A 13,606-nucleotide genomic window follows, 5' to 3' on the forward strand; every position below is an offset into this window, starting at 1 on the left:
ACGAGTTGTTCGCGAACAACGAGCCGTTTTGACAGCCCTAAGTGAAGCTCAATTAAATAAACAAAGAAATATACGACATCCGTTTGGTTTGCGAAACCATTTTTTTATAAGCGATAAGTTCCTCTATTTAATATGATAAATTAAATAGAGTTTATATTAAGCTGGGTTTGGTAAAGTTTCCTATAAAGGAAAACTCTTATATTTAATTACATTTTAGACAACCGAAGTCGCCTATGAAAACTCTCGATAAAAATTAGGGGATATTGTCTTCAAAGAGATCAAAGGAATAGGAATCAAAGGAATAGGACTTTTCAAATAGGACTTTTCAACAAAATCAGATAGAGAGGTGTGAACAGGGAATGTCTCAAATTTGGAATATTTAATTTTAGAATTCAAAGGAAGAAGAACAAAGGGATCTCATAGATCCTAAGGAGAACCTCAGTGACTTCCCAATCTACCCTATGGTTTAGCTTCAATTTAGAGGAGAAATATTTAAATGTTTCAACCTATCAATTTTATTAATTAGGGCTTACATTCATGTAAAACTATCACACAAAGAGCTTGGAAGATGTGAGGATTTAGATTGTGATGAACAAAAACCTTAGAATCCTAAACCGAGTTAGGGTTTATATTGTATAGCAGAGTCATACAAAGGCCTAAGGATAAGTTGAGGATTTATGTCGGTGGGTCGGGGCCCCTGTGGGTCGGTGCCCCTAAGACTGATTTAGGTAAGTAAAGGCTTTGGTACCCATAGTTAAAATTGGGCTTATAGTGTAAAAAGGTGTTAATCATCAATCATGTTATCTTCTAAATCCAATCAAATAAGTTTAAATATCAAGCTTGGGTCACTACCAAGCCTTGAACAATCACAGTAGGTAAAATGATAACTAACAGAATTTTGTTTTAAATGAAATGCATTTCTATTGAAAGATCACATTATCATCAATTATGGGCTTAAAATTAAGGAAATATTATCTTCATATCTTGAACCCATCACCTGAGAATCGTTTAATTTTGATTGACTTCCAAGTAATGACAATTAAGATAATTACAATTTTATTCTCATTGTGGAAAAGGTGGCAAGTGAGTTCCTAACTTTTAATCCCGTTGTATTTCAATTATCCATAGATGTTCATTAGGATAAAAAAATACCCATCTTTCCTTTAATTAATCCTAAATCTTGATTAAGGCATAACAGTCTAAAGCTACCCTTTTGTCTTTGGGGCTTTTCACTTCATAACTCATTAATCAAAATTCAAATGACTTTAAGAATTTTTAGTGTCCTATCCATGGGTTAATTAGAACATCAGAGGAGGAAATGCGTGTTTTCAAAATTTAATTTAATTTAAATATTTACTTAAATGAAAGTAGTATTTTCAAAGTTGACCTTACTTATCTATTTAAAAATAAGGTTTTTATTCATGAGAAAACTACTAGATGTCCCCTTAGGTTAGAGAAACATATAGACAAAATTTCATGATTTTTTGAATTAAACCTTAGTTAAATTTTGTAAGTATTATTTATTTTTCTGATTTAGCTTGAATAGAAAAGATGCTTCATTTACAAAAATTATTTTTTATATTTTTAAAACCTCTCTGAGCCCAAGGAACTCAGTGGAACAAATTTTGCATTTTTATAATTTTTCATTTATTTATTATAATTTTTTAATGGGAAAATAAGAAAAATTCATATCAGGGAACAATTAGGCACATTTTAAAATATTGTGGTATTTTTGGGATTTTTAATTATTTTTTATTTTTTTAAAATTCAAAATAAAGCTAAAAAATCAAGTATTTTCTCAAAATTTACATTTATTTTACCTAAGTGTCTCTGATCACAAGGAACTCAGAAAACCACTTTTCATAATTTTCTCAAATGTATTTAATTTAATATAAATATGTTTGTACAAAAATATAAGGTTTCTTAGAAAATCAACTATAGTGCTCAAACTTAGTCAAATTTTTTTTTAAAAGTCAAATTTTTTTTAAATTTTTATAGTGAGTAAAAATAATTTTTATACACCATGTGGAATTGATTTTGTCAATTTTTAATTAGTATTTAATTTACATAAATTAAAGCAAGATATATACATTTAATTCACTATATAAATGTATAAAATAATTCAAATCATCGTATCATTTTTCTTATGCTTCTTTAACCATAAGAAACATACTAAAATTATTCCCATAATTTTCCAAGTGGTGTTTTAATTTATATAATTAAAATAAGCTAAAATAGTTATCTTAACATGAAAATTAAGATTAGTGGAATAGACAAGTCCTCTAACCTTGTAAAAATCAGAGGACATAGCCTCTGTCATGAGGAGAAAACCCTCAAAATTTGAAGCTATGGTGAACAATGTTTGATCATAATGAATTAAAATACTCCAAAGAGTATTTAACTCATTAAGAATCAGAGATTCATCAAATAATTTTTATTTTTAGTCCTCATTAAGAATTAGAGATTCATCAAATAATTTTTATTTTTAGTCCACCGTACTCCAAAGAGTATTTAACTCATTAAGAATCAGAGATTCATCAAATAATTTTTATTTTTAGTCCACATTATTTTCCTCTGTTCACTGAGCAAGTGGGTATTTTTCTTTTATTTTTTTGATTTTTCTAGAGAAAGATATGGATTTTTGAAGTTCACGCATTCAAATAAATCCAAAAAATCCATATTTTTCTACTTAAACACACGGTGCCAACTCACCCTCATCCACTCTGAGGTTCCACACAGTGCTCCGTTTTTCAATGCCGCTAGCCACCTCAACTGCCACGCAACTCGCTTTTTCATTCTAAAAGTTCATCCAACTCAATCTCAACCGTCCATCTGATACACGCGCGATGGTACAACATCCATTCATCGTCCTCAAACAAGTCAACTCGAGAACCATTCACACTAATACCTTAAGATCTTTGTCTAGACTCAACCAAATTGCATGGGGTTTATTTTATACCTTCATCTACTCAATACGAGTATATCTATATGGCTTATATGGTATGAAATACAAGTTTTCTTCACAAAAGACCAAATCGAGCCAAAAATTAAGGTTAGCGAGCTATACCTTTGCCCAAGAGGTTAGGCCTCAATACCTTTTTTTGAGAGGGGATGCCTCAATCAGATGGTTATGGAAACTTTGATTGGTTTCAATGAACCTCCAGATAAAGTCTTAGGCCCTGGTGAATTGTCTAGGTATGATTTCAATCAAAGTGGATTTCAGGGCAAAGTGAATTTCAGGTGACTAGAGCTATGTTAGAGGCTCTCTGTGATGGGGGTTTTATGGGGGTGATGGGGTTTTTATGGGGAATCAGCTTCTCTCACTCAGGGGATGGTGTGTGCACATTGAATTGAAGTTTGGTGGAGTGTGGAGCTATGACAGAAAGTGTCCTGGTTTTCCTTGAATTTTGAACTTAAAATTGAGCTCTCATAGGGGAATCCAGAGGTGGAAGTGGTGGGCTTGAGCTTAGGAGTTCTTGGAGAGTGTCTGGAAGCAATTAGAAGAGTCTCCCCAAAAAAATTGGTTAGTTCACATTTTATCCATGAAGGAGGTGGCTTAGATAGAGGGGCTTTGGGGTGGAGATCAAGGCTTCAATTTGGGTTTAATTAATTGCTTCAGCGGAGGGCATAAAAATGCAAATCCAATTAGGATTGACCAGCTTGGATGGGTGAAATTGACTTTTGATGGATGCATGGAGGCTCTTGATTTTGGGATTTTCTAGTGACTAGGGTGGTTGTCCAGTGCAGAGGAGGTGGTCAAGTGAGCCAGTGGGAAGGTTAATTATGATTAACCTTTAACGGTTTGGCAAGATGATGAAGATAGTTGGTTTATACCAAAAATGGGATGAAATCCCTTAATTTAGGGAGGTATTTGTCCATAGCTTTCCTTGGATGGTTCAAGAGGGCTTGGCTTGGTCCAAAGGGTCCACCTAGTGGCTTTGGTGGTCATTGGTTGGCCAATTTGGCTTGGTTAAGTTAAATTTAGTGTCCATGTGGGTCAAGTTGGCTTGAAGCTGGGTTTGGATTGAGCTAGATATGCTATTGAGCTCAATTTATTAATACATTTGATGTAGATGATTTTCAAAGAGAGTTTAGAGAATAATTAGGGTGGTATTGTGTTAATTTGAAAGTTCAATTTGGAGGAATTTGATCTTTTAGCCAATTTTGGGGTGTTGGGTTGGATTTGGGTTTGGATTAGGCTAGGGTTGAGCTAGGTCCAAATTGATGGCTCAAAATGGTCTAGGGGAATGTCATAAAGATTTTTCAACATCAATTGGGTCCCAACTTTAGGCTTAGGGCATTCAATTTGGTGGAATTTGGGTATGTGGCTAAATTTGGGTAAATTTGGAGATTTTGAATTTGGGTTAAAATTGGGTAGAATTGAGGCATGATCAGGGATAATTAAGGGCTAAATTTGATTAGTATGAATGTTAGGAAGAGTTTGGGATCTAAATTCAGGCAATTGAGTGGGCTATGGGTTCAATTGGGAGAGATTGGGTCATATGATCAAAATTGGGGGTTTTGGTTTGGATCAAAATTGGGGGTTTTGGTTTGGATCAAAATTGTGCTCAAAGCATTGTTCAATTAAGCTTAAATTTGGTTTGAAATGATCATAGGCATGATGAATTTGAGTTCAGATTGAAATTGAGGAAAATTGGGGTGAAATTGAGGGACATTTGGGGTGAATTTGGAGAAATTGGGCCTTTAGGGGCAATTTGAGGGTTTTTGGTCAAAATGGTCAAATTGGGCAAATTGGGTTTAATTTAAGGGTCCAAATTGGTTTTTGAGTCATTTGAAATGATTTTGAGGGTTTTGGGAAAGTTTGGGCTACCAAGGGTATTTTTGTAATTTTGGCATATTTGGGGGTATTTTGGTAATTTTTAAAATTTTGGGTGGTTTTGGGCAATTCAGGAAATTTGAAATGGTTTGAAATGATTTTTGAACAAACTTTGGTAGTTTGAATAATTTTGAGAATTTTTGTCAAATTTAAGGTTTGGGGGTAAAAGGTCACGATTTCGGGGTAAAAAACTAAGTTGGGTAATTAGGTAAAAATTGGATTTCCAACCACCCAATTTGAACTATGAACGAATGAAATCCTCTACTTTGGGTCTTTCATGTAATGGTCTTAGCTAGACGTTAGCCTAGGGCTAGTGGGTCTAGGTGACCATCTACATGAGTCTCCCAAAAGATCAAGGGATCAAAGCCAACAAGTTTGGGTTTAGGGTTGTGAGTGGGATGTGGTGTGCAAGTGAGTGTAAGTGAGTGAACTTGCTCGACACCAACATCCAGGGTCAACCCTAAGGTTAAGTAGTCTTATGGGGGTGCCCCTTGAGCTCCCGCATATTGACCCTACCTACTACATGCTAGAGGTCAGAACCACTATGTGAAACTTCAAGTTCAGCATAAATGAGTTTAGAATTTCTGATGGTGAGGGTTCCTTTTCTAGTCATCTAGGAATAGTCAATAGAAAAGTCTATGGCTAGACCTTAGGCTATCAAGGAGGATAATAGACCTTAACCATAAGTGAGGCCAACAAATGGACCTCCAATAGGTGTGGTGTGCCGGACAAGCACACCGCACGTATTGTTGTTGACCGACGAGATTAACAAAACCAACACAGACTCCTAAGTCGAAAAACTTAGAACGAAGAACAAAATTTAGTGATAGTTGTTTCCGTTGGGGAGTAATTGATACTCTTGTTGAGGAAAAGAAAGGATATTTTATGGAAAATTGCAGGCAAACTGGTAGTCCCAACAAAGCATCAATTCGAATTGAGTATATCAAAGAAATTTGGATTTCAAAATAAAATTATGCGTGAGGAAACCATATTAAGTGAAAAACACAAGCGCAAAAAAGGGAATAGGGCGTCAAAGCTTATCCCAAAAGTAAGAATGGGAATAGGATGTTTAAGCCTACCCTAAAAGGAGAATCAAAATTTAGGTACCAACCTTGAAAGGTGGGAATCAGACTTTAGATACTGACCCATAAAGTTAGATGGGAATAAGACATCTTAGCATGTCCCGAAAGGAGAATCAAAATTTAGGTACCAGCCTCGATAGCAGGGAACCAAAATTTAGGTATTGACCTTGAAAGTGTAGATGGGAATAGGACGTCTAAGCCTACCCCAAAAGGAGAATTAGAATTTAGGTACTGACCTCAAAAGGAGAAAATTAGAATATAGGTACTGACCCCGAAAATGTAGATGAGAATAGGACATCTAAGCCTACCCCGAAAGAGGAATCAAAATTTAGGTACCGACCTCAAAAGGAGGGAATTAGAATTTAGGTACTGACTCAGAAAGTGTAGATGGGAATAGGATGTCTAAGTCTACCTTGAATAGAGAATCAAAACTTAGGTGCCGACCTCGAAAAGAGGGAATCATAATTTAGGTACTGACCTCGAAAGTGACATGAAAATTGTATTGAGAATTTATGGTGTTGAACTCATAGATATGTGACATGTGAAGATTGACTTTAGTGAAGAAAATTTGTAAGATTTTGCGCAGAGTGTGAAACTTCTATGGAAAATGTGAGGAAATTGGTGCAGACTAAGAAAGTCATGTTGCACAAGCAAAGAGTAAGAAACCTCAACTTCGAGAGAAACAAACTAAGCAAATTTATTATTTTCTTTTCTTGTTGTCTTTATCACATTTAATTAACAAATTAAATTTTTTTTCTCAAAATTTAATTTTCATTGGTTGATTTTTTGAGAAGGAAATTTTATTTAAATTTTGTTATCATCAAAATTTTTTTTATTGTTTTGTTCTTTGTTCATTATAATTTAGAGCCAACACATGGTTCTGCGGCTTTTATCCATCGGACAAAAAGGCAATTTGACAAATATGTTAAAATTTGAAGAAAATTTTATTAATCTGCTTCAAATTAGGTGTTACAGACTAAATACATGTTGAAAGCATCAAAAGATACAATCATTCTGAATACATCCGAAACATCATATGTTGAGTACATATCATATATGATGCTCTAACGCAATACAAAAGGTGAGAAAAAAAACAGTTTGTCTATCCTCTGTAGGACAAGCTCCTGATCAAGTTGACCAACTAAGCCACACTCCAGGACAAGAGTTTCTTTTGCGTGTACTTAGAGGTACAAGCATCTCATAGCTTGTATGGTTATAGCTCCTCCAATTCTGGATCCAGTCAGAATCCATACAGCATCTTGTTGTCATCCATCCTTCTCAATGTAATGGAAACTCTGTGGTGTTGTACCCCTAGAATGCAATGCTTGGTGTGGTCGGCTCTGTTTCCCTTCAAAATTAATACCAAACCCACAGGTAGTGGAATTTCAACTGATCCTCTGAACTCACTGGGTCCGATGAAGTGGATTTATTTTCCGAATAAAATGTCACTTTTACTCATGAACGAGACCGTACAGGAAGGTCTGACAAAATCAAGGTGATTTATTTGTGTGGGAATACAGTCTCCCTCTTCATAAATATTGCTAATACAACTATCTAGAATGAAGTCCGTTGGTAGCACGCTCCACCAACCATCTTTTTTATCATACACTTTATTGTGGGAGGCAATGGATCCGCCTCGTCGTGTCTTAAGATCTCTAGGGGGTGCCTATCCTTGGTAAAATTTTGGCAACAACCACATTGAATGGTTATCCTACCTTTTTCGCACATCCACTTTCGTGGCTTTGAATAGGTTATTTCCATTAGAACATCGGCTTGACCTCTATCTCTCATGTTGAATACGCAGTCAAGAATGCTTCTTTCTTCACTTTCAGAAAAGACTCTAGTGTACAGTTCCAGGCCTTCCAGTATATTGACAAATTTTCTCTGAACTTCTTTGTAGAATTCGAACTCCATTTTCTTTACTTTACTCATCTTGTCAAATTCTGCCATGATAATCATCTACGACTGTCAGGGTCGCTTCCTCATTTCAACATCCGCATGAATCCATTTCTACGTTGTCTCTGTATCCAATAGGATGTATGATTCTCCAACTAAGTGGTTGGTATTCTGAATTCCACTGTCGGTAGATGTGTACTCATCTAGAGTGTTGTAACGCTCTAAATGGAGGATGTTACATTCTGGGCATTCTACAAATGCTCCTGCGTTTAGTATCTATCCAGGGATCTCAGCATTGCACATCAGGAAATCTGCACAAAGCTCATCTGTAATTATCGGTAGCAGTGGCTCTGTAGCAGACTCAGACTCGTCCTCTATGACTGACAAATTAAAGGAAGTCTCTCTCATGCAAGGATCATATATTTTTCCCTCAAGAATTGGGGTAAGTGAATTGGGGTAAGTAAGTTTTCTCTGCCTTCCTTAAGCGTCTTTTATCTTCACATAGGAAAGCTCTATGTTTTCAGCGATTGACATTTCTGTGTTGAGTTCTTCTCAATGGTGCATCGGGTAGTCTCTCGTCATCAGCACTGACTAGATGTCTTGTTGGTGAAGCTATCATAGACGGTAGGTGACTAGTCCCTTCCATCAGATTCTGCTATGCTATCACTTTCTTCCTTTTCATCTAGGATTCCTCTTTAGTGCTGATCTTTAATAACGATGGTAGCCCTTCTTTCTCTCGGCGATTGACTATGTCCATCAGGGGACCCTCATAGTTCATGTTGACCAGATGAAAGTCCAAGTCGAAGTCTATGGTGCCACCCTGAGGTGCCCTTTCCTCATTAAGTTCAAGATTCCAACCATCCTTGAAAGCAACAATTAGTTTCAATCCTAACTTTTTTTTCTGCAGACGGCATAAAAACATCAGTGCGCTGAAATTTAGCAGGAACAAGAACAAAACATTTATTAGACAAGATTTTTATTTACACAAGTGCAAAGATTATTTAATTTATGTTTGTTTTTTATTTAATTTAATTTAGTAGAATATTAAAATTAAAAGTAGAAAGGAGAAAGTCGAAGTATGCAACTTTAAAAGTTTTTATTTTATTGAGGTTAATTTTATTACAAACTTTTTTGACACTATCACAGATGATTGGCCAAATAACTCCAGAATGATCAAAGTCTCAAAAAGGCAATTTCAAGCAACGTTAATTTTATTCAAATATCATTCATTGATCAGCAACATGGGTCTCTAGCCCTGAAAATCCATCACTTTGTACGCTCCTCATGAACAGACATTTTGTATTACAAATGGTCCCTCCCAAATCGGTTCCAATTTTCCACCGATCTTGTGATGTCCAAGAATAGGTCTTTTGAGAGCAAGAATGAGGTCACCAACTTTAAACGTCCTCCAGTAGACCAATTTGTCATGATCTTGTACCATTCTCGCTTGGTAAAGTTCCAAATTTTGTTGCGCTTCTAGTCACTTTCCTTTGAGACTTTCCAATTCTTCAAGTCAGAGCTTTGCACTTTCTTTTGTTGTGATTTGGTTGGCGATGACGACTCTGAGAGACGGTGTCTGAATTTCTAGCGATAGTATGGCCTCGGATCCGTATATAAGCGCGTAAGGAGTACATTGAGTGGGAGTCTTGCATGTCATCCGGTAGGCCCAGAAAGCATCGAACAGTTTATTATGCCAATCTCTTTTATTTTTTTCCAATGATTTCTTTAAGATTTGCATGAGCGTCTTATTGAAGGACTCGACCAGTCCATTTCCCCTGAGATAGTATATAGTAGAGTATCTCCATTCTATCCCGTGTCGTTTGGCAAAGTTTTTGATCTCTGTGCTCTTGGAGGCTGTCCATTGTCGGAAATCACTTTACGCAGAACTCCAAAATGGTAGCTGATTTGAATTTTGAAAAATTGAAGGACGTGTTGTGTTGTAACGTCTCGTAAAAGCACTACCTCTGCCCATTTGGAGAAGTAATCCATAGCGGTAAGAATAAATCTGTCCCTTAGATGATGGAGGGTCTATTGGACCTATTATGTTTGTGCCCTTGTGCCATGTTTGTGCCCCAACACTCGAATGGCAAGGAGGCAACAGTTGGGTGTAGCACATTCGGAGGTTGGAATAAGACCACCTAGTGCACTTGGCAATGGTGACACTTTTTAGCTGTATCCATGCAATCAGACATTATTGCTGGCCAATAATATCCAAGTCTTTTGATCTTCATTTTCATTTTCAGCCCTGACTTGTGAGCTCCACACAATCTGGCATGTAATTCTTTAACGATACTCTATGCTTCTGCTCTACTTAGACATCACAACCACATCCAATCAAACGATCTTCTATAAAGTACAACACCCATTAGAGCATATGACATAGCCCTTTTTGTGATATGATATGCCTCAGACATATCCTCTGGTAACTCTCCAGTCTGTAAATATTCTTTTAATGGCCTACACCAATCTTCGTTGATGTTAGCAACTGCAATAGTCATTACTTCTTCTTTTTTGAGGTTGTGTAAATTATTGAGGTCAATCCGAGACAAAACTCGTCGCCCTTGTACTGTAATGTCGATGGAATCCTCTGGTGGGTGGACATGCTAATTCTTTTGCAAGTTTTGCTAAAGCATTGACATGGGCATTATTGCCTCGAGGAATCTGATAGAGAGTCACACTAGGAATCTGTTCAAGTAGCTTCATTGTGTACCGGTGGTATTTTGCTAATCTTGGTTTCAAAATCTTGTACTGTCTAGTGACTTGTTTGATGACGAGCTATGAGTCACCATAGATGACAATATCTGTTATGTCCATTGAGATTTCCAACTCCAAACCGATGATTAGTGCTTCATATTCTACTTCATTATTTGTACACGGCTCTGTCAAGTGATAAGAGAGTCTCAACATGCCCTTATCTGACGTGATGAAAATCAGACCAATTCCTACTTTGCTCAGAATAACTATTCGTAATCCTTTGTCTTTTCTAGCCGGAGAAGCTCAATCAAAGTACATTTCCCAATGTCTGGCACTAGATAGTTCTATTTTCATTATATGCTCATCTGCAATTCATCATTGAGTGGGGACCTAGTTGGAAGTTGGTGCGCTGCGAGAAAATCTGCTAAAATATGTCCCTTGATAGGACAGAGGGGAAAGAAATTTGTATCGAATTGTAATAAAAAAACCAAACATTTTGCTAGATGTCCAGAAATTATTGGTCGAGTCATCAAATATTGCAATGGATTAACTTTCAAAATGATGGTAATTTTATGAGAAAGCATGTAATGCTTAAGCTTTCGGGCAACGAAATTAAGGCTAGATAATGCTTCTCAATAGGTGGATACTTTACCTCTGTTGGCATTAGACGTTGACTCAAGTAGTAGAGTTCATTTTCCTTACCCTCGTCATTGACCCGAGCTAGCAGATCTCCGAGAGAGTCGTCTAAGGCTGCAGTATAAAGTATCAGTAGTTTTCCCGGGATAGGTGGTACCAAATAAAAGGTGTCATTAAGTATTGTTTAACATCATTGAATGCCCACTTGCATTTCTCTTCCCAAACAAATTTGGCATCCTTTTTAATTAATGCTGAGAAGGGCGGACACCTACCTGAGAGATTAGAAATAAAACGTTTCAGATATGCCAACTTTACTTGGAAGGAATGTAGTTGTTTTAAGGTTTTGGGAGGAGGCATTTCCAAAATAGCTTTAATCTTATCCAGGTCGATATCAATTCCCCACGATTCTCCGATGAAGAACAATGAATCCTAGAAATTTCTCAGAGGTGATGCCGGATGTGCACTTTAAGGGATTCATCTTGAAATTATATTGTCGTAATCATTCGAAGATGATCCTCAAATCTTACAAATGGTCTATTTTCTATTTATTCTTGATGAACAAATCATCCATGTAACACTCCACTTGGTTGTAAATGAGGTCGTCAAATATCTCGTTATAACTCGTTGCTATGTTGCTCCAGCATTCTTTAACCTGAATGACATCACTTTATAGCAGAAAATCCCAATCTGTGTTTTGAAAGCTATAAGTGCTGCATCCTCTGGAGCCATCTTGATTTGTTTATATCCTAATTATCCATCCATGAAGGAGAAAATCTCATGTGTCAAAACGATGTCCACCATCAGTTCTGGTATCGACAACAGAAATTCATCTTTTGGACATGCTTTTTTTAAACCCCTGAAGGAGACACATACACGAATTTGTCCATTTTTTTTCTTAACTGGTACAATGTTGGCTAACCATGTGGAGTACTGTTCTTCTCTTACAAAGTTAGCCTCTATCAATTTCTTTACCTCGACAATGACTTGTTACTCTATCTCAAGGTGCATCCTTCTGGGAGCTTGCTTTATCAAGGTCATATCTTTGTCCACCCCTAGCTTATGCATTGCTATTTTTGGACATAATCATGGCATTTCATCATAACTTTATGTGAAGCAATCCCTGAATTTTGATAATAGCTTTATTAGCTCCACAGATTCTTCCTCGTTGAGTAAGGAACTCATAAATGTAGGTCGGGGCTGCTCCTCAGTCCCGATTTTAATTTCCTTCAATTCATCAACAGTTCACTTACTTTCTTACTCAAATTCTTGCGGGGCATCTTCTATTAACTGATCTTGAGAGTCATTCTCTACTTCAAAGCAATCCTCTTCTAATCTGCTAGAAACAACCATGCAAAATTCCGAGTCATCAACCGGAAATACAGTACCAAATCCGAGGCCTTTTTTCTAGTTGGGGGTTTGACTTTTAACATTCCACAATTTTTCAAAGAGTTGTAACTTATCCTTTGACATCTGTTTCAACACATATCCCTGTTGAATTAATTTTTGTACACAAGGAGAGAAGTAACTGAAAGGTAGTTCCTTTAATTCATTAGGATTCTCATCCAAATTTATATGATTTTCAAGATTAGTAGAAGTAGAAGCACGATAAAATTGATCATTTTTGAACCAACCCTACGGACTTCCTTGACCTCTAAACTCTCAAGCTTTTGAGGGAGAATCAGAGTAAGGGTCATGTCATTAATATAGTGGTTGATTCGATCATACATCGACTCATATTCACTTTTTTTCCACATATTCTAAGGATATCTCGTACTGTGGTTTCTTCTATTTTTTCATCATCATTTCCTCATCGGAGATTTCTTCATCATCAATGTTGATAGTCAGTTTAGTCCATTCAACAATTGTATTGGTTCTTCCCCGCCCACGTCCCCGGCCTCAACCTCGGGTGCACGAACTAAAAGAACCCCCACCAACTTATTGCAAAAGAGTGGAGGAAGATTATTGAAGTAGACCTGAATGGCTTTGCCCTTGTGATCCTTTTTAATTTTCATTTTTATTTGTCATCACCTCATGAGACAAGACAGTTTTCTTCTGAGGTGCGTAGTAGGCCGCATCTTCATTAATGCTAACTTCATGAATGGAAAATGATTGTAAATCTCCTTTAATGCAATGTTCTTGTCTTTCCTTTTAATATTTGATGCACTGATGTAGGGAAGAAGGAACCATATTGTCTTCATGAATCTATGATCAACCAAGTAGAGCATTGAAAGAGGTCTCGGCGTAGATGATATGGAATTTTGTGGTTGTTACTAATTCTCCAACTTTCATAAGCAATGTAATCAATCCAAGGGCTCTTTTTCCTTTCTTATTGAATCTTCTTAACATCATTTTATCGGCTGTAAGCTCTTGATCTTCAATATACAAATATCACAATGTTTGTAGACTCATTAAGTTAAGTGATGCTTCCGAATCCACTAAAACTCTGGACAACATGAACCTG

The sequence above is a fragment of the Phalaenopsis equestris genome, unplaced genomic scaffold, assembly GCF_001263595.1.
Source record: "Phalaenopsis equestris unplaced genomic scaffold, ASM126359v1 Scaffold216767, whole genome shotgun sequence".
NCBI classification, from domain to species: Eukaryota; Viridiplantae; Streptophyta; class Magnoliopsida; order Asparagales; family Orchidaceae; genus Phalaenopsis; species Phalaenopsis equestris.